At 37.9% G+C, this 21,556-nt stretch overlaps 1 long non-coding RNA gene across 24 annotated transcripts in view; it reads right to left on the bottom strand.

The window, feature by feature from the left end:
- LOC123781975 (uncharacterized) overlaps nucleotides 1-21,556 on the bottom strand; it is a 411,220-nt gene that overhangs the window by 351,561 nt on the left and 38,103 nt on the right. For 20 of the 24 annotated variants that reach the window (XR_015727735.1, XR_015727738.1, XR_015727741.1 and 17 more), the window contains 2 exons: nucleotides 10,249-10,417; nucleotides 6,839-9,007 (listed from right to left, as the gene is read on the bottom strand). The exons of 2 other annotated variants lie outside the window; for them this stretch is intronic. This is a non-coding gene — a long non-coding RNA (uncharacterized LOC123781975). Of the gene's footprint in view, nucleotides 1-6,838; nucleotides 9,008-9,099; nucleotides 9,228-10,248; nucleotides 10,418-21,556 lie in introns of all 24 variants that reach the window. 2 more of the 24 variants (XR_015727736.1, XR_015727739.1) reach the window with 2 other exon arrangements.

The raw sequence follows: 21,556 nt of genomic DNA, 5'->3' as shown, positions 1-21,556 counted from the left end.
ACTGCAACCCCTGATGAAGGAAAGGAATTGGTGCATTCTTTCTTGTGGCTCCCTGCACCAAACTGTAGAAGCCAGCATGCCCACAACGAAAGAACACCATCCGAATGAAGCTTCACAATTGCTCTCTCATTACCACTGGGCTTCTGGCACCCAGCACATCTTAGAGTCCTAGTGTTAAGGAATGCATTCTGAGCCTCTGCCGGCACAGGCATGTCATAGTGATGCTTCTAAAACAAACCGGAGCTCAGATTTGTTTCAAGTCTTCACTTGCTTTTGATGGAAGGTGCGCTGGCAGCTGTTGTCATCATTAGCCTTGTGGCAATACTTTTCCCTTAAGTGTCTTATGTCTCATATAAAGCTAAAAGCTTGTTAAATAGGGAGGGACTTTGGAATATGTGCCAATGTCAAACAGTAAAGTTTTTATTTTCTCCTGTTCTAACAGCTTTAAAGGTCTGAATTTCCAAATCATGGTCCCTACCACCACTCAGGATTTTAAGTTAGATAATGGGGGGAAAACAGAAAGATCCCAATTCCTTCTCCCACCCTTTGGGATCTTTACCAGAGAACTAGTAAATGAAAGACTTAGAGCCTTCTAGGCACTGGAAGTGTGGAATTCTCCTATAATCTTGGTGTTTATGGGATGAGTAAGCTGCCCATCCATGGTTCTGTAATCGAGAGAGTGGAGATATCTGAATCTACGTGAACAACCTAATTCGGTCTTCAGTAGCATTAACATTTCCCTAACAGCTGACCCCAGGGGCATATTTAGAAATCCACAATAACTGATATTCATTGAGCACTTAGTATGTGCCAGACAATAGTTTTAGTGCTTTACATCATAAAATTTTCACAAAACACTCTGAGGTGGAGATTTATCTCCATTTTACAGATAAGAAAACCTGGGATTAAGAAGGCAGGGAACTTGTTCAGGTTTTTATCCATTATAAGGAAGACTTTTTTTAAAAGAGTCATTAGCACTGATGAATATTTTTAAAACATCCACTCTTCTAGACTGTATATTCCTTTAAGGCAAGAACTATAATCTATTTTATCTTTGTATCCCCCACAATACCTAGAACAACGCCTCACACATACAAACTTCTTAATAAAAGCTTACTGAGCAAATGAAAGGCCCCATAGTTCTAGAATGCCTGTGTATTTCTCTCTCCCTCCATCCCTTTGTCTCTGAAAGTTTCCAATTTTTTCATATTAGAGGATAAGTTTAAGTTCTAGGCCCTTAAAGTCATCCAAACTCACATATACACATACTTGTTTGCCAAATTTGCCAGGATCCCTTCCTCTAGTCCCAAAAGGTACAAGCCTCTGGTGCCAAAAGCAGCAGCTGCTTAATAGGTGAACTTCAACACCACAAAACAGGTTGGGACAGGTAATTAAGGATAAAGAATCCATTTGAAATTGCAAGTGAAATTTTGGGAAGTAGAATGTATTTATCAGAGTTGGAATTTGGCCAGGATTCTAAGGAAAATGCCAATTACTTTTTGATAATATAAACCGGCATATAAACACTGTCTAACTGAATTGCTGTCTACGGTAAGAATTTCAGAGGCCCATAGAAGGGACACATCATCCCTGGACAAATTCTTCCATTGAGCAGCATTCTTTATACTTTCACAATAACCTCTCGTACATAACAAGGAAAACCTCTTCTCAGGTTAGTGGCAAAAGTGAATCCTAGTTAATTGAGTTGAAGGGAAAAGTTAGAAGTCTTTCCAGCAGTCCAATCTATTGTGCACATTAAATTCATTTAGATAGCCCCCTTCTGCAAAGTATCTCCATAGCCTCAAATATCTCAAAGCAGAAAACATCCCCAAGAAAGCCGAGTTCATCAAAATGGAAACTTTCTCAGACAGCACCTCTCTGTCCAAGATAATTTATCTTGCTTCACGTGAAAGTGAGGGAATGGATTAGGTAACTTCCCAAGGTCTCTAATCACCTTCAAGATAGAAATTATATTAAAGGATCTAAATCAAAACACAACAAATAAAAAAGGAAAAGGGATCTATAGATTTAAGGCATATACCAACTAAAAACGACGTGTGGACCTTGTTTGAAGTCTAACTCAAACAAACAATTGTTTTCCAAAAATGAAGTAATTAGAGAAATTGAACACCAATTGAATATTTGATAGTAGGTAATTTCTATCCATTTTTAAGTGTAATAAGTATATTTTAGAGATATATATACCGTAATATATGTAAGTGACATTCTATAATGCCTAGCATTGGCTTCAACATGATACAAGGTGGGGAGAAGTTGGCGAGGGTACATATGACACAAGATTGTCCATAGTTTTGATAATTACTGAAGTTCAATTATGGGTACTTGAAGGTTTATTATACTATTTTCTTCCACTTTTGCATGTTTGAAATTTACCATAATAAAAAATATTTTAATAAACTAAAAGACTATTCACAATAGGTTTTAGCATAGATGGAATGAGTCATGACTCATTTGCAATTTCTGGTAACAACTTTCCTTTAAAAAAAATACAAGAATGCAAATAAATGATAGTGACATTTTTATAGCAATAATGGTGAACTTTTGCTATTCATAAAATAAGCAAATTTTCTAAAACTTAAAAAAATTTTAAACCAATACTATTACTTTGTATAAGTTTCCATTTTCCCAATAAAAATGTTTTTTAAAAATGAATCCTAAATCAAGCAAATCACATTATTTTTCTAAACTCCAACTGATCTTCACCCAATCAATTAATATTTTATTGACCAATAGATAAGGCCAAACACTTTTGGTGGGATTTTTTTTAGCACTTTTGTTTTTAAATGTGTAATGAACTCATTCATTATGTGTTTGCAAACATTCAAATGAAATTTGCTGAATTCCTACATGTTCTCATTAAATGCTAAAAGATATTGTGAATACCACAGTAGAAAATGGCATCTATCTGCCTTTGAGAACTTGCAGCCAAATTTGAAAGATGAGATTTACGTAGGAACATAATAGAAGTCTGAATACTCGATAAATTAATGTGCTCCACTAATCAAACTTACAGTTTTTTAATGATCTCTGAACAAAACTGAACCCAACCAATTTATCATTCAATCCAAATTCCTATATCTCTCAATTTATTTCATTTATAATTATTATTTTATTACTGCTTCAGTTTTGTTTTAAACAGTGTGTTGTTGCCTGAAGTCCTTTAAACATATATGCAGGCAGACTGTGAATTGACTCCACATGATCCTCTCTCCTAGGGTTCATACCTTGTCTAATACCCTCCCCTTGTGTGTGGCTTTCTAACCAACAGAATATAACCAAGATCATGGGATGTCCTGTCACTCCTGTGATTACATTATGCTATGTACCACTCTGTCTTACTAGCAGACTTACTCTAGAGACTCTCCATACTGCCTTTATGAATTAAACGGCTATGCTGGGAAAGCCCACATGGCAAGAAGCTTCAAGGACCTACAGACAGTTGCTAGGAGTTATGGGTGGTTTCCAACTGACAGTCTGCAAGAAGTCAGGGCCCTCAGTCCTGCAGTCACAAAGAAATTAATCCAGCCAACAACTTGAGTGAGTTTGAAAACAGATTCCTCCCCAGTCAAGCCTCCAGATAAGAAGGCAGCCCAGCCAACACCTTAATTACAGCTTGGTGAGATCCTAAGCAGAAGACTCAGCCAAGCCATGCCCAGACTCCTGACCACAGAAAGTGTGATATAATAAATTATGTATGCTATTTTAAGCCAATACATTGGTGGTGATTTTTACAAAGCAATAGAAAACTCACACAGCAGAAATTTTAAAACAATAATATGTAAGAGTTCACTGGTTCACTTGAATCCTTCTATGCCTTGTTTAAAAAAAAAAAAAAAGCAAGGCCAGAATGTCTTTAAAAAAGACTTCTATTCCACCCTAAGAACAATTTTGGGGGGTATAGTCAGATTTTTAGGAAGACACGGTAATTCCAGAGGAAGCAACCAAGGAAAATTGGCATGTGCTATAGCTGAGTACAAAAGAAAAAAAAATGGACAGTATATATCCATTAATCTTCAAATTTTATTTTATTTTATTTTTAGAGAGAGACAGAGCAAGTGGGAGGGAGGGGCAGAGGGAGGGAGAGAGAGAGAGAATCTTAAGCAGGCTTCACACCCAGCACAGAGCCTGATGTGGGGCTCTATCTCATGACCCTGAGATCATGACCTGAGCCAAAATCAAGAGTCACATGCTTAACCGACTGAGCCACCCAGGCCCCCCAATCTTCAAATTTTAAAGCAACATTGCACTCCTGGAACACTTAGTCATTATTTATTAACTTTTTAATATATTGTTGGATTCAATTTGCTAAAATTTTATTTATTTATTTATTTATTTATTTATTTATTTATTTATTTGGATTTATTTATTAATTTATTTGACAGAGAGAGACAGCCAGAGAGAGGGAGGGAACACAAGCAGGGGGAGTGGGAGAGAAAGAAGCAGGCTCCTAGCGGAGGAGCCTGAGGTGGGGCTCGATCCCAGAATGCCAGGATCACGCCCTGAGCTGAAGGCAGATGCTTAACAACTGTGCCACCCAGGCGCCCCTCAATTTGCTAAAATTTTAAGAATTTTTGGATCTAGGGGCGCCTGGGTAGCGCAGTCGTTAAAGCGTCTGCCTTCGGCTCAGGGCGTGATCTTGGCGTACCGGGACCGAGTCCCACATCAGGCTCCTCTGCTATGAGCCTGCTTCTTCCTCTCCCACTCCCCCTACTGTGTTCCCTCTCTCGCTGGCTGTCTCTCTCTGTCAAATAAATAAATAAAATCTTTAAAAAAAAAAAAAAAAGAATTTTTGGATCTATGTCTATGAGGAATATTGGTTTGTAGTTTTCTTACAATGTCTTTGTGTGGTTTTTGTATTTGAATAGTGCTGTCCTCATAGAATAAATTGGAAAATATTCTCTCTGCTTCAATTTTCAAGTTTTCTATATTGTTATGATATTTTCCTACTTTTTCATCAATATGGAGAGAGTATTGAAATTTCTGGCTAAAATTGTGGACTTACAAGTTCTATCAGTTCTGTTAGTTTTTGCTTCACGTGTTTTCATGTATGTTGTTAAGTGTTTAAATATTTAGGATTGTTATGCACCCTTGATAATAGTCCCCTTTATGATTATAAAAGGGCCTTCTTTATTCCTGGTAATATTCTTCCCTCTGAGATCTACTTTGTTTGATACCATTATAGCCACTATATCTTGCTTTTGATTAGTGTTAGTATGCTATACCTTTCTCCAATCTTTCATTTTTACTCTTTTTTGTGTCTTTATATCCAAAGTAGGCTTCTTGTAGACCATTTAAATTTAATGTGACTATTAATTTGGTTGCATTTACTATTTGTTAACAACTATTTGTTGTTTTATTTATATTTGTCCTATCTGTTCTCAGTACCCTTTTTCTTCTTTGTCTGCCTTTTATAGTTTTTTAGTTGATTTTTATGATTCCACTTTATATCCCTAATATCATATTAGTTATAATCCTTTGTTCCAGTTTGTGTGTGCGTGCGTGTGTGTGTGTGTGTGTGTGTGTGTGTAAATGATTATCTTAGGATTTACTTATCACTAAAGTCTACTTATCAGTAAAGGATACCTTTATTCTTCTGGACATAATGTGTCTTTTTTTTTCTCTTGAGAGAGAGCAAGAGAGCGCATGTGTGGGGTGAGGGTGGGGAAGCGGCAGAGGGAATGGGAGAGAGAGAATCTCAAGCAGGCTCCACAACCAGCACGGAGCCCATTGCGGGGCTGGATCTCACCACCCTGAGATCATGACCTGAGCCAAAATCAAGAGACAGACACTCAACTGACAGCCACCCAGGTGCCCATACTGTGTCTTTTTTTTACTGGATGTTTTTACTATTTTTATCATTGATTTAATATTTTCCCCTTATTACTGTGTTTCAACATTTTCTCTTTATCATTTTTATTATGGTAAGCATTTTTCATAATTCTTGTGCTTGAAGTTTATTGGGCTTCTTGAATCTCTGGGTTTATTATTTTCAGCTATTACTTCTTCAAATAGTTTATTATTATTATTCCTCCCTCTTACTCCTCTTCTTTGGAGATTCCAAGTACATATATATTAGACTGCTTAAATTTTCCCACAATTCACTGATGCACTGCTGATTTTTTTTCCAGTCCATTTTCTACCTGTGTGTATTAGTTTCCTAGGACTGACATAACAAATTACCACAAACTGGGGCTTGAAACAACAAAAATGTATTCTCTCATAGTTCAGGAGATCAGAAGACCAAAATCAAGGTATTGGCATGATTGGTTCCCTTTGGACACTGAGGGAGAAACTGTCATATGCCTCTCTCCTAGCTGCTGGCGGTTTCCAGCAATCCTTGGCATTTCTTGACTTGCTAACACATCATGCAACTCTCTGCCTCCATCTTCACATGGCCTTCTTCCCTTCTTAGACTTTCATTTGTTGCCTTTCTCTCAGGGATCACTGTGGTTCACTACTGGATGTCCACTGTCTGAAAACTGTCTTTTTATATATTTTGTTGTTGTTGTTGTTGTTGTTGTTTTGTCAGCCAGGAGAGTAAATATGCTCTCCTCTCAATCTTGCCCAGAGGCAGAAGTCTTCCACTTATCTTAAGTAGTACGTAATTGGCATACTCTCTCCACGAAATCTGGATTTTCTCATTCTGAAAATTACATTTATGTCTCACAAGAGCAACATCTCTCATAGAATTAAATCACTAAAGAAAAAACCCAGGGTTGTTTTTTAATATCTAATTAATAAACAATTATTATAAATTATAATATTAATAATTAATAATAATTAATGTGATACATAATTTGTACAATTATAGACTTACTCCTCATTGAAGAGCTGAATATTCAAATCATTCAGCTGTACATTTCAGACTGTTGGGATGCACACCAATGTTGTTTAGGGACAGATACTTTTACACTGTAGAATCCAATATATGTAACTTTTCAGGCCCTTTAAAAGAGGGAGAAATTGAATTCAAACTGTTAAATGTATTTTATCTTAACTCTTCCATTTGGAAAGAAATCATGTGTGGTTTGTTTAGTTTCTCAAAGGTCTTTTTCCCAGAACAATGTAGAATTTGAATACTCATAAATTATATAAAGTAGGTATGGATTTCTGCTGATGCACACTGGTAGCTGCCTACAACAAGACCTTTTAAAGTCTAGTAAATGACAGAAAATCTTCTATTTAGGGGATACCCTAAACCCATTTAATCACAGTCTCTGTGCTTTCAAAGGGTACCACCCAAAGGATCCTCTTTAGTGACTTACGAGGAAGGAATGGTTTATCATTCACTTACTCTGATTTTTATTTTCCTTCAAAATTTGTTAAGTGGTTCACCCAATGAGAAAGTAGATACTAAGTTTGAATGTTATAAGTTTCCTGTAGTAGAGTCCAGTCAAGGAACACAGCAGAAAAGTCCTAAGTATAAGAAAGCAGATGATGTAACCAAGCACCAGCGTGAAAGGGCTCACAACTCTACCCACACATTTTAAGCCTCCCATATATCTGTCCCTGCAAGCCCGGACATTCCTTTAGCCCACAGCTGCTTTGGGTAGTGAGATTGCTTGACTTGCCATGGCAAGGTTTTGTCTATTATGAATATACAATAGCAAAAATTATGTGAATGGACCCAATTGTATATTATGCCATGTCCCACTAGGACCGGGCAGAGTAAAGATGGTGATAAAGACTGCAGTGCAGACCCATAATTAAATAGACTCTCTCCACTATGTTGGGAAAAGACTGTTAATTGGGACATGTAGCCTTTTCTAAGATTGGTGTGTTGGATGCCAAAAATGGAAATAGTGACATTCTGAGTCATCCTTATGTCAGGCATTAGATATTTATTCCTTCAGGGAACAAATTTTTAACCAGAAATTAGTTCTAATTTCATAGCCAAGTCTCAACCCCATAGAAAGTTTCTTCTCAAACCCATCATATTTCTACTTCCAGAAACAACTTTAGGTTATTCAAGGAAGAGTTTCTAACTTTTTCTTATTGTTTAGATGGTATTTACCTATTGCTGAGCTACAAAGGACATCTCCTATTTCTTATTTTGTTCTCAAGAAAAAAAAATTCCCAAAGAAAAACATTTTTCATTTGTTGTCTCTAACTTTGAGCTAGTCTTCAGGGTTTGTTTGCCGGGTGAAACAGAACAGAAATTACTGTTAGAGCCTGAAGTCTGCCTCTCGGTGTTTTCAACATAATCATGAAGACTTGTGTGCTGGATCTCATTTGTTTCCTTATCTGTCACATTTGATTAGAAATTGTAATACTGGTGTACTATTGTTCAGTCCTTGAGAGAGACATACTTGTTTAATACTGTAAGAGCGGGGGGTTTAGCACCTTGTACCTAGAAACCAGTATGAATAAAGCAATTATTAATAGGTATAATAATACTAAGACTCAATACTACTTTTTTATAGTGCTCATACTTACTTGGTCATCTTGAACAAATACGAATATGACAGAGAAAGAACCAGTTTCATAATTTACCAAATTCAACACAAAATGTAAAATACCTTGTTCAAAAATTCTTAAAAATTTCACAACAGAGGGATACCTAGGTGGCTCAGTCAGTGAAGAGTCTGCCTTTGGCTCAAGTCATGATCCCCAGGTCCTGGAATCGAGTCCCGCATAAGGCTCCTTGCTCAGCAAGAAGCCTGCTTCTCCCTCTGCCTGCTGCTCCCCCTGCTTGTGCTCTCTCTCTCTCTCTCTCTCTCTGACAAATAAATAAATAAAATCTTTTAAAAAGTCATTATTAAAAAAAATTTTCACAACAGAGCATTAAACCAAGCAGAAGCCCTTCTCAATGCAGGACCCTCTGTGACTGCAGAAGTCTGAGTCACTCACACTCACTGAGACCAAAGTCAATGCTAAGACCCATTCACACCTTCCTGCTAAATTTTTTACCTATTCGAGTGATTGAAGATTGATCTCAGGGTGATGAGTTCAAGCCCCATGTTGAGCTCCATGCTGGGTGTGGAGCCTACTTAAAAGAAAGAAAGAGAGAAAGAGAGAGAGAGAGAGGAAGGGAGGGAGGGAGGGAGGGAAGGAAAATAATAAGTAAGATAGGGGCACCTTGGTGGCTCAGTAGGTTAAGCATCTGCCTTCTGTTCAGGTCATGATCCCTGGGTCCTGGGATCAAGCCCTGCATCAGGCTCCCTGCTCCCTCTGCTGCTCCCCTTGCTTGTGTTTTCTTGCTCTCTCTGTTAAATACATAAATAAAATCTTTAAAAAATAATAAGTAAAACAGTCTACATCTTAAAAAATTCTACATTTTATGAATTAGATATAATCATTATTTAATTATTGAGTTTAATGGTATTTCGGGTCAGACCATTTAAAATGGGTTTTAATATTTAAATAATAAGTGAATCCCAAACTGTTAAACTCTCCTATGATTCTGATAATTCCTCCATCTGAAATCAGTTAATCAGTATAAAAATCAACATTAATACTGGTGAAATGAGTGAGAGAAGGCAATGAATGGTGCTGAAGACATTAATATTTTGGTATCTCATGACTGCATACAGCAAAGACATTGTAACGCCTTTTGTCTTAGTCGATTTGGGCTGACATAACAAAATGTCATAGACTGGGTTGCTTATAAGCAACAGAAATTCATTTCTCACAGTTCTGAAGGCTAGAAGTCCAAGATCAGGGTGCCAGCAAATTTGATGTATGGTGAGGAGGCTGCTTCCTGGTGCATGAATGACCATCTTCTTACTATGTCCTCACATGGCAGAAAGAGCAAGAAAGCTCTCTGGGGTTGCTTTTTAAAGGGCATTAATCCGATGGTAGGAACTTCACCATCATGATGTAATTACCTCCCAAACGCCCACTTCCAAATACCCTCACATCGGGGATTAGGTTTCAACAAATGAATTGGGGGGGGGGGCAGTCAGTTTATGGTGCCTCTATAAAAAAAAATTACCATATATTGTAGGTCTGTGAGCCAGGCACTGTGACAAGCATATTAATTTGTTAGTCCTCCTAGCAGCATTATGCAGTAAGTAAAGGAAGAGTGGATATTCGTGAATGTAAAGTAAGTCATTTACATGGACATCACAGAAAGAATGCCATCACAAATGACATTAGGAACTGTTATCAGTCATGATCCAGGAACCCTCAAACATTAAATAGGGTAACTGAAAAGAGTTTATTCAAGGGACTATTTTCGAAAGCATGAGCAGATTTTAGAGAACCTCATGAGGGATAAAGTAGTACCTTGTAGGGGCGCCTGGGTGGCACAGCGGTTGGGCGTCTGCCTTCGGCTCAGGGCGTGATCCTGGCCTTCTGGGATCGAGCCCCACATCAGGCTCCTCCGTTATGAGCCTGCTTCTTCCTCTCCCGCTCCCCCAGCTTGTGTTCCCTCTCTCGCTGGCTGTCTCTATCTCTGTCGAATAAATAAATAAAATCTTAAAAAAAAAAAAAAAAAAGTAGTACCTTGTGTGTTTAGCAACAGCAGGAGCCCAAAGGGGGGATAGAGGTCATGATGACCTGCAAAAGGTAACAGTCCAGAAGGTCTTGTGAAAGGAACTGTGGCCTCCATTAGAAGAACATAGCCAGCTGGTGGTGACTTTACAGGGAGCGAGCGGGGAAAATAAATGCTCAGACCTCACTCTCCTTCCTTCCACAGATTTCCTACTGGTGCTCCCCACAGACCAAGCTCAACCAGAGGCCACAAGATACGGGAGCTTAACATACAGTCTAGTGATTCTTAAACCTTAGTAGGCATCAGAAGCTCCTGCCGGCTGCCTTGATAAAATAGAATGCTGGACCCACCCCCAAGGGGTTCTGATTCAGTAGGTCTGGGTAGGGCCTGAGAATCTGCATTTCTAGTAAGTCCCCAGGCCACAATTGGAAAACCACTGATTTCATCTAAACAGGTCAAACTCTTAGAGCCCAAAGCAGGGTAGCGAGGAAGGGTGGAGCGTACAATTGGAAGTCATCCCGTACAGGAACAATGGAAGCTGGTTTGAAGACAACAGGCTTGTTTGTTATCATGAAAATAGCTGTGTCTGATGTTAGTTCTTTTGTTCTTTTTTTTTTCCTGTGTGAATGCTAAAAGATTTATTTTGTTGCCTTGCTGCAAGCAAAGACAAGCTTGTCATATTTTCAAAGTACCTCCCAAATAGTCTCTTTAAAGCCCCCAACTTCAGACAATGTCTAGCCTAGACTGCCTCTCACTGGCCAGAGTTGGTGCCTACAAGAAGGGTATTGACCGGCAGGATAATAAAGAGCCTTAATTTTTCCTTATACCAGTGTTCAAGAGCCAGGAATGCTCTCTGGGAAGGAAAATCTAGAAAATTGACAGCCTCAATGCTAAATCTATAACAGATGCTTATGAATATCCTGACTATAAGAAAATATTAAGTTCTGGTGAGTGGGATAATCAATCAAAACTTGTATAACTGCCCATTGGGTGTAGAGATTACTTTTAAAAAAATAAAACCTTTTTTAAAAAGTGGGATGGGCGCCTGGCTGGCTAGGTCAGTAGAGCATGTGACTCTTGATCTCAGGGTTGCAAGTTTGAGTCCAATGTTGGGTGTAGAGATTACTTAAAAAAATAAAATCTTAAAAAAAAAAAAGACTTGTAGAACTGAAATATATGGCTGAAGAGGATAGCCCAGTTACAACACAGAGTTGGTTATTACTAGTCCTTAATGTGTTTCCATTGAAGGCCAACAATGACATTACGCTGAAAACAATGTTTCTTCCTAGCAAAGAAGAAACAGAATGTAAAACTAAGAGCTCAAATTTTACCCTGTATTATGTAAACAAAATAAAGCATATCAGATTAATGAATGAACTACTGGGAAAACTTGAAGACAACGGCTTAATCTGTGTTTGATAGTGAAAAACTTGTATCCATTTCCACCAGAGATCTCAGGACACCTAATTTATATAAAAAATGAAAAGCTCTCATGCAATACGTGCCCTCCCTACCACCCATCACCAGCCTACCCATTCCCTCCCTTCTGAAGCCCACAGTTTGTTTCTCAGAGTCCATAGTCTCTCATGCTTCATTCCCCCTTCTGATTACCCCCCCCTTTCTTTATCCCTTTCAAGAAACGTCGGGGCCCCTGGGTGGCTCAGTCAATTAAGCATCTGCCTTCAGTTCAGGTCATGATCTCAGGGTCCTGGGATTGAGCCCCATGTCAGGCTCCCTGCTCAGCAGCGGAGTCTGCATCTCTCTCTGCCCCTCCCCCTCCCCCTGCTTATGCTCACTCTCTCCCTCTCAGATAAATAAACAAAATCTTTAAAAAAGGAAAAAGAAACATGTCAAACTATAATTACCTAACTTATCCCCTCAGGAGCTTAATGTTAGCTTTTAGCTGTCTACTTAATAAACACAGTATTGGGGGGATTTTTTACATTTTTATTAATTTAATATTTGTATGATGTGCACTTTTTCTGCTTTACCTGGGGAAAAAACTGATGAGAGGTCAGAATTAGGTTGAGATCAGTTATGAAAATCAGAATCCTAATTTGCTGCATTCCTGGGGGGAAAGGAAGTGGGAGTTGTTAACTTGCATATTCTCCATTTATTTACTTATTACAGGCAACTTTCTTTTTTTTTTTTTTAAGATTTTATTTATTTATTCGTCAGAGAGAGACAGCACACAAGCAGGGGGAGCAGCAGGCAGAGGGAGAAGCATGCTCCCTGCGGATCCCAGGATCCTGGGGTCATGACCCAAGCCAAAGGCAGACGCTTAACTGACTGAGCCACACAGGTGTCCTTATAGGCAACTTTCTAAACACTTTAATTCCAAATACTAGCTTAAGAATCAAATCAAAGAATGATTCCACTCAAAAGGCCATAGGGTTCATCAGCTTTTTAGCGGCCATAGTGTTCATCTAAGAAATTGGGCTTCACAATGTGTCCTTCAAAAGTGAGATTATGCTGCTGAGAAAATGATGTATAAAACGGGAAAAGAATGGATACACCTATATCCACTAAACTGCACACTAAGTTGGATTATTTGACCAAATAACAGAAATTAAGTCAGTCCAAAGATGGATAATTGTAAGTCATTCTGCCCACAACTTTTTTGTATATTCCTCAGAAAACAACAGCTTTGTACTAATTGCACAGAAAGCACAACCCTAGCCATTGTTTGAGCCACCACAGATATACTGGAGCTCCACGGTCGGATGAACTGAGGCTAAGTGGATGTTGTGAGTCTGGTCAAGAGTCTAAATCACAGTGCTGGGGTCAGGGGGGCTAACTCTGGGCTGTTATCTTTTCCTAAGAGGGTTGAATAAGTAGATTAGGCATGAAATGAGAGCAAAACATCTGGAGGAAAATGGTCACCGGTTGAACAGCAATATCATTTTTAAAAAATTAAATTAAATTAATACCAATTGCCATAAAAATTTCAAATAGCAGCGAAAGACATAAACTGAAAAGTAAAAGTACCTTTATCCTTTATGATAGATAATTTTATGTATCAACTTGACTAGGTCACATGGTGCCCAGATGACTTGATTAAACATTACGGGTGTGGGGGTGCCTGGGTGGCTCAGTCGGTTAAGCGTCCGACTCTTGATTTCGGTTCAGGTCATGATCTCAGGGTCGTGGGAAAGAGCCCTGCATTGGACTCTGCACTTAGTGTGAAGTCTGCTTGTCCCTCTCCCTCTGTTCCTCCCCCCACTCATTCTCTCCTTCTCTCTCTCAAATAAATAAATAAAATCTTAAAAAAAAAAAAAACCATTATGGGTATGTCTGTGAAGGTGTTCCTGGATAGGGTTAAATTTGAAACAGAAGACTGAGTAAAGCAGATTGCCCTCCCCAGTGTGGGTGGGCATCATTCAATCCATTGAGGGCCTAAATAGAATTGAAACGCAAAGGAAGGGAGAAATCCCTCTTACTGGCAGAGAATTTGAGCTGGAATATCAGTCTTCTTTTGCCCTTAGACTGGGATTTACACGTAGCTCCCCTGCTGCCCAGGTCTTCAAATTCAGACTGAATTACACCACCGGCTTTCCTGAATCTCCACCTTGCAGACAGCAGGTTGTGGGACTTCTCAGCCTCCATAATCACCTGGATGAATTCCTTATACCAAATTATATATATATAATCCTACTGGTTCTGTTGCTCTGGATTAATTACCCAATTAATATACCTCTCTTTTAACTCCTCCTCATAACAGTTTTCCCCACCATAGTTTTTCTTTTGCAGTCTTCCAGGAATTTTCTATGCAAATTTAAAAATGTTAATATATGTATCTTTTGTTTATACACAAATGAGATTATATTCTATACATTGATCTACAAATTGTTTTTCATTTAACATATATTCGAGATTTTGCTATAGTGGTACATATAGATCTACCTCATAGAATGTATTACCACACAGAAGGTAGTTACCATAATCGAATCGATCAGTTCCTTGTTGATGGATATTCAGTTGTTTCTAGGTTTTTGCTATTAAAAACAATTTGCAATTAAAACTACCATTTCTCACCTATCATATTGACAATCCAAAAGTTTGAATGCATACTCCTATCAGCAAGGCAGAGGAGAAACGGGAATTCTTATACATTGTTGGTAGGGATGCAAAATAATACAACCTCTGTGGAGAAGAATCTGGCAATATCTAGCAAAATGACATCTACACTTCCCCATGAACCAAGCAATTCCATTTTTAGGAATTTATTACGAAAATATACTTGCCAAAACACTATAGTGGATGCTGTGTTGGATTATCCAGATGCCTTCTTTATGACATGGGCTATGGGTGATCCCCTCTTGCGAGTGTGGAAGCAGATGGTTCTGAGCTGAGATCCTCTCTAAAAATTATCTTTTGCTGAAGAGAGCTTCCTACCAATCCACATCCAGTGACTGTTCTATTCAGGAGTACAAGGACCCTGCCCCTTGCTTCAAGAAAAAACAATTCTAAAGAATCATCTAGCCCCAGAGCTCCCCAGGGGATTGGCAGAGGCCTTTGGTGCAACTCCACTGTGGTTCAGCTCTTCCCAAGGCCCAGTGCTACTCATACTTACTTAACTCCTTCAAAGGCTGTGATCTCAAAAGCACTCACCAACTTCCTGCATGTAAATCCCTGCTCAGAATCTGTTTCCTAGGGAACCCAACTGGTTGGTGCCAGAATGGTCCAAGGAAGCAGACTCAAAAATGGGATTTTAGAGCTGAGGACCACATCACTGCTGGTAGATGGAACGCTGATAGTATCTAGCATGAGTAGCAGTACAATTATTAAAAGGGTACATGTGGTAAACTGGAATGGGACATTGTGGAAGGGAATTTACTAACAGTTGTAATACCTCAGGCTTTTGTGGAAGTACTAATTATAAGGACAACAGAATCAAATCACTGTTGTTGAGTGTCATTGATGAACTGGAAAAAAACAATCAAAAGCTAAGGATAATTATTAATTTAAAGAGAAACATAAAACTCAACACTCAGAAATCCTCCTGGGTGGCAGACAAAGAGACTCTTATCCCCTGAATGCAGAGGACAGAAGAATCTGAAGATCAGGCTCAGGATTTAATTATGAGCTGCAGAATTCTAGAGAAAGGTGAATTCTCTGTTCTGCAAAGTCTGACATGTCAAAGTCCCTGATGGAGAAAGATGTTATGGTCAGAGCCCTGTTGAGATGATATCTCAGTTATTTCACTCAAAAACCTTGAAACCTCTGATCCTCCCCTTGAAGCCTCTGGGCCTAGATAAATGGCCTACTCCTCTCAGTTAAAAATTAGCCTTCCATCCCACCACGATTGCTTGGAGACAAAGCATGCCCTCCCCTTGAGATCAAACCCTTCTTCTCCTCATGACCATCACCAATACCAAGGGTCAGCCTTGATATAACCCAGAAGAGGAAGTGCTAGGCCTGCCAAGGAAGGAAAGGGACCACATGCTAAAGGAACTGGAGGAATTAGCCAGTGTGTACCAGCAGGAGTTGGGAAAGTACATCTAAAACTGGATTCTGAGGGTAATGGATCAGTGGAAATGGAATATCAGGTTAGACAAAGTCAGTTTCTCAATATGGGAACACTCTCCTGGGATAAAGGATTTAGCAAGTTGGCTAGAACCCCAGGAGACAGTGCCAAAGTGATGAAAAATAAGCACCAGAATGACTGACAAGCTCAGTGTTGACCATCCTCTATAGTCAAAGCTCAGAGTAAAAGAGAGTGTTATAGAACTAGTCTTATTGATGGCAATGGGATGATAGGCTTCCAAATTACAGAGGCTAGGTGATGAAGCTAAGCTACTAGAAGCAAGGTGGGCACAATTATCACAAGGAACAACAAGTTCATTGTGGAAGTTGGTGGAGGACCGGATGGTGATGAGGCCTGAACCACAGAAAAATACATTTAATAGAGCACAGTATCCTTGGGGCTAAATAGGCAACCAACAAAAGTATTGCTCAATCTAAATGATGAAAAGAAATCAAAGATGCATGAAACAAGAGGCTGAAGGTAACTACATACACCCATAAAAAGCTGTAATTCCTTGCTTGATTCCAAGACCTGAGCTAGTTCTCAGACTCACAACTCTCTGGCTAAAGAAAAAGCCAGGTTCCAAGGAGGAATGATTCTAAAACATCACAGCAAGTATATGGAGGAACGATTCTCTTGTTCTTTACCAAAGAATAGAAACATCATAAATATTAATCAATATGGAACTGATTGGCTAAGCTGTGGTCCATCCAAACATGGAATACTATGCACCTGTGAAAAGAAATGAGGCATCTCTCTATATGCATATACGTAGGGATCTCAGGAAAATATTATTAACTGAAAAAATAAGGTACAGATCATTGTATATAGTATGTTAACTTTTGTGTAAAAGGAAGGAATACTAAAATATAAACATACTTCATTTTACTTCCAATTTGAATTAGTGAAAGCTAAACTAAAAACAAATATAAATAATCTTCTGGGAGCAGGGATGGGAACAGAGTGAAAAAGACAAGAGAACAAAAGTAACTTGTTTACAGCATCCAAAGGAACAAGAGTTACCTTGAAGAGTTTTCACTGGCCAAAGAAGAACAATTTGAGCATGAAAAAGAATTTGTCTCCAATTGAGTAAAACACAACAAATAAAACAACAAAACAAAACTAAACAAATACATATAAATCCATGAATTTGTAATTAAATAAATTTTTTAAAAACTTCATTCATTACCTTAGAAGTTTGCTAAGGCACACATACTTAATGTTCTGAAAAATTAACGAGTGAAGAAAAAGAATCAAGAATTTATCCTGCTTTCATATATAAAATATATTCCAGAGTAACCAAATAGTTGATGAGGGAAAGTTCTTCTTTATAGAAATTCAGCTAATAATACATTATCATTTTGGAACCCCTAGTGAAATAATGGATATAAGCAACAATCATTAATCAGTACTGAAACCCTAGATAAAAGGTTAATGGAAGCTTTCTAGTGGGTGGATCAGGCTAGCAGTACTAACAATGAGACTACTGTTAGTTATCTCCTCATGGATATAATAGGAAGCACAAGGCACTGTCTATGAAATATCCTAACCCTACCCCCAAATCAAACTTGATTATAAATAAGCTTTTATAACTTAAAATCAATTTTTAGGAAACACAGAGTATAGGAGAACAAATTAAATGACACCATGAGGCAAAAATGAGCCCAAGTCCAGAATGCAAAGATTATATGGATGAATGACCCAGTTTCTTCAACAAATTAGAAAAGAAAAAGAGGTAGAATTATTACAGATTAAAAGAAACTTGATAAATATAACAATCCAATGCAATATATACAGTTTGGATCATGTATTTTCCTATTGCCACTATAACAAATTACCACAAACATAGTGGTTTAAACAACACAAATCTTATAAATTTATTATCTTCTGGAAGTCAGAAGTCCAAAATTGGGTCTTACAGGGCTAAAATCAAGGTATTGGGCCTGCATTTCTTCTGGAAGCTATTGGGGATAATCAGTTCCTTGCCTTTTCCAGTTTCTGGAGGCTATTTCTTGGCTGATGGTCCCCTTCCAGTAACGGAACCACTCCAACATCTGCCTTTGCCATCATCTTCTTCTCTAACTCTAACTTTCCTACCTCTCTCATATAAGGACCCTTGTTATAATACTGAGCATACCCAGATAATCTAGGATAACATTCCCATCTCAGGATCCTTAAGTTAATTATATCTGCAAAGTTGTTGTTGCCATATAAGGTAATTTATTCATAGTTTCCAGGGATTAGGATATGTACATTTAATGAGGGCAGAAGGTATTATTCTGCCTGTCACAAATACTGATTCAAACAAAGCAACTATAAAAGACATTTTTCACAGAACTGGGAAAATGTGACCATAGATTAGGTATCATATATGGGAACTGTCATTAATTTTTTAAGGTATGATCATGGCATTGTGGTTTTCACTGTAGGCCATCTGTTGGAGATCGGATACCTACTGAATTATTTATGGGCTAAATGATATGATATTTGGTATTTACATTAAAATTTGTTTTAAAAGAATAAGGGAAATAAATGAAAGGCAAAATACTAAAAATTATTAAGAGTTGGACTATGGTCACATAAGGTTCAGATTAATTTTTCCTCTACTATTGCATACACTTGAAAATGTCTACAATAAAAAATTATTTAAAAATCAAAGATTATTTAATTTAAAAAAAAGGAATGGAAAGGAAAGGGGAGAATCCTTGTCCACATATTTTTGCATACCAGTGTGAATGTATGGTAGAATAAATTTTTAGACACAGAATTGAATCTAAAATATTGTAACACTGCTTTACACATATACTAAGGTTGAACAATTAAATGAACAATGGTAGATGAGCCAGGTTTCTCACTGTCAGAGGTGAAAGTTGCAGACAACAAGGAAAGATAGAATGAATGCTGTGGTAATGGATTAGAGTTGGAGACGTTAGTATGAACTCATATTTAACTTACTATTTATACAGGTATATACAGACCAATTGTAGATGTATATGCATAAATATGTACACATATATATTTACCTCACTCTGAACACTGAGAGGTAACCACACCTCAGCAGTAAAGAACAACCTCAGCACCCCCATCTTGGTTTTTCTTTTTTTTTTTTTTTTTTTAAGATTTTTTATTTATTTATGTGACAGAGAGACAGCCGGCGAGAGGGAACACAAGCAGGGGGAGTGGGAGAGGAAGAAGCAGGCTCATAGCGGAGGAGCCCGATGTGGGGCTCAATCCCGGAACGCCGGGATCACGCCCTGAGCCGAAGGCAGCCGCCTAACGACTGCGCTACCCAGGCGTCCCCCCCATCTTGGTTCTAAATACCATTTTCCAATAAAAGAAACCAGGAATACTTAGGAAAATAGCTGATTCTAGGATTGGGGTAGAAAAAGAAAAAAAAGATAAACTTGAGGGGCATCTGGGTGGCTCAGTCAGTTAAGCGTCTGCCTTCTGCTCAGGTCATGATCCCAGAGTCCTGGGATCAGCCCCGAGTCAGGCTCCCTGCTCAGCGGGGAGCCTGCTTCTCCCTTTTCCTCTGCCTCCTGCTCTGCCTACTTGTGCTCTATCTATCTCTCTGTCAAATAAATAAATAAAATCTTTTAAAAAAATAAAAGATAAACGTAGATCTCTTGTAGTGTCAGAAAGGAAGCGCACACAAACAAACGAAAAAGATGGAGCATGTCAAGGAGACACAGAAGCCAACCAGAAAGAGCTCCCAGAGGCCAAAGCTGGAATGATTTGAGCACTAAGACAAATAACATAGTATTGAATTATAATCCCAAATTATAAAATAAATATACATGAGTCCATACTTACATGAATAAATGGTTGAACAAACAAATGAGAAGAGACTAATCATTCTTACTGTGGCATAAATTATTCCTCAATAAAGTTTAAAAGGAAAAAATGTATTTATTCAGTCAATTTATCAGTGGTGCTTACAGTTTAAATAAACTCTTAAGAAATTTTGGATAAATTGTATTTGCAAATTTTAACTCAAGGGTACTGGGCAAATAGAGATTTTCCCATTCTCCATCTCAAGAAGTTTTAGAGGACTATTTCCCGTATATCTAGTAGATAGACCATTCTTTAGCTATCCCAAGGGGATATGCGTTAAGAGCTTTGAAATCAATTGGCTCAAGTATAAACCATAGACCTATGTTCAAGCATAACTGTGAAAGGAGAGATTATGCTTGAGTAGAGGTTCCATATAAGATTATGTTTTGCAAATTCACTTCAGCCACTGATATCAAAATCTCAAAATACTGAAATGTCTTGTTTAACATTTTCCTTAAGGCCAGAAGCATAGCACCTCCTCATAAGTAAAATCTTAATATCTCCACATCATGCTGACTTCCATTGTATTGTCCACATGAACTCTACATCATCATGGTTCAGAGAATTGCCATATGTAATATGAACACCAAACTCTGGTCTAAAATCTTCTATAGTATTATCAATTCCAAAATATAAAGCAAAATTGATTTTGAGATTGATTACTAATTTCTACAAAACAGCTTTTTAAAACAACTGAAGAAATGTGTACTCATTTTTTAAAAACAAAGTTGCCACATTATATAACAACTCTACAGATACTCAGGACAGAATAATGTGTTTCACAGTTAAATTCAGATTAGTCACACTTGGTTAATTGGACAGAGAAGCAATAATATACACTATACATGTGTTACAGTCTTCTCCTTAATCAACAAATTATTGAGCACATTGTGTTAAGCAAAATGCTGCAATTAGAAAAAGTAAAGCAGATAGATTCTTTACTTCTTATTCACTATGACAATGAATAATTAGTCACTATTTTCATATAAACTTTCCAACATTTACAATGCAAGGTGAAATTTTTAAAACTCTTAGCCATGAAAGCAATAAGAATAATGAAATGCTAAAATATGCACTTTGTTTTATTGAAGTACACTTGAGTTACAGAAAATGACAGAGAATGGGGATTATGCAAAAAATCTAGAGACTTGAATGACAATAATAAATAGCTTAAAACTCCAAGTTACACTTTGATAAGTAATATCAATTACTATCTTTTGCACTGAAGAGATAAAGTCTTTAAGTAATTCTGCTGCCCACCCCACCCCCATTTTCCCTTTTCAGCTATAGTTTATCCAGTGATCTGAGATTCATACCATCCTCATTCTCTAGGGAATAACATGAAAGTGATTGTTTGAAAATAAAAGGAGAGATTGAAATCCTATACTTCAGAAGACAGAACCAGTTACCTGACATTCAATACCAATCCTCGCTGTGTTAAGAATGTCAGTGTTTCACATGCCCCACTCAGGAAAAGAGTTGTTTCAATACACGCTTCTGTGGCTTCATTCAGTTTGGTTACACCTCAGGGAGTTTAATTTCATGCAAAGCTTTCAGATAGCTCTTTCCAGTGATAGGAGCAAATCTGTACCATAAGGCAGCAATTGGAAGTTCAGGGAAAATGAAAGCAACCTGAACTGATCAGAACTTTGGCCTTGCCCTGGAGTTAGCCTTCAAGAACTGAGAAAGATGTAGTGTTGGCAACTCCTGATATAATTTTTAAAATGTAAACATAATGG

Source organism: Ursus americanus, chromosome 19, assembly GCF_024610735.1.
Source record: "Ursus americanus isolate L20-20 chromosome 19, mUrsAme1.1.p, whole genome shotgun sequence".
NCBI classification, from domain to species: Eukaryota; Metazoa; Chordata; class Mammalia; order Carnivora; family Ursidae; genus Ursus; species Ursus americanus.
Note: the sequence above shows the minus strand (reverse complement) of the source record. Positions and strands in the feature narration are given on the sequence as shown.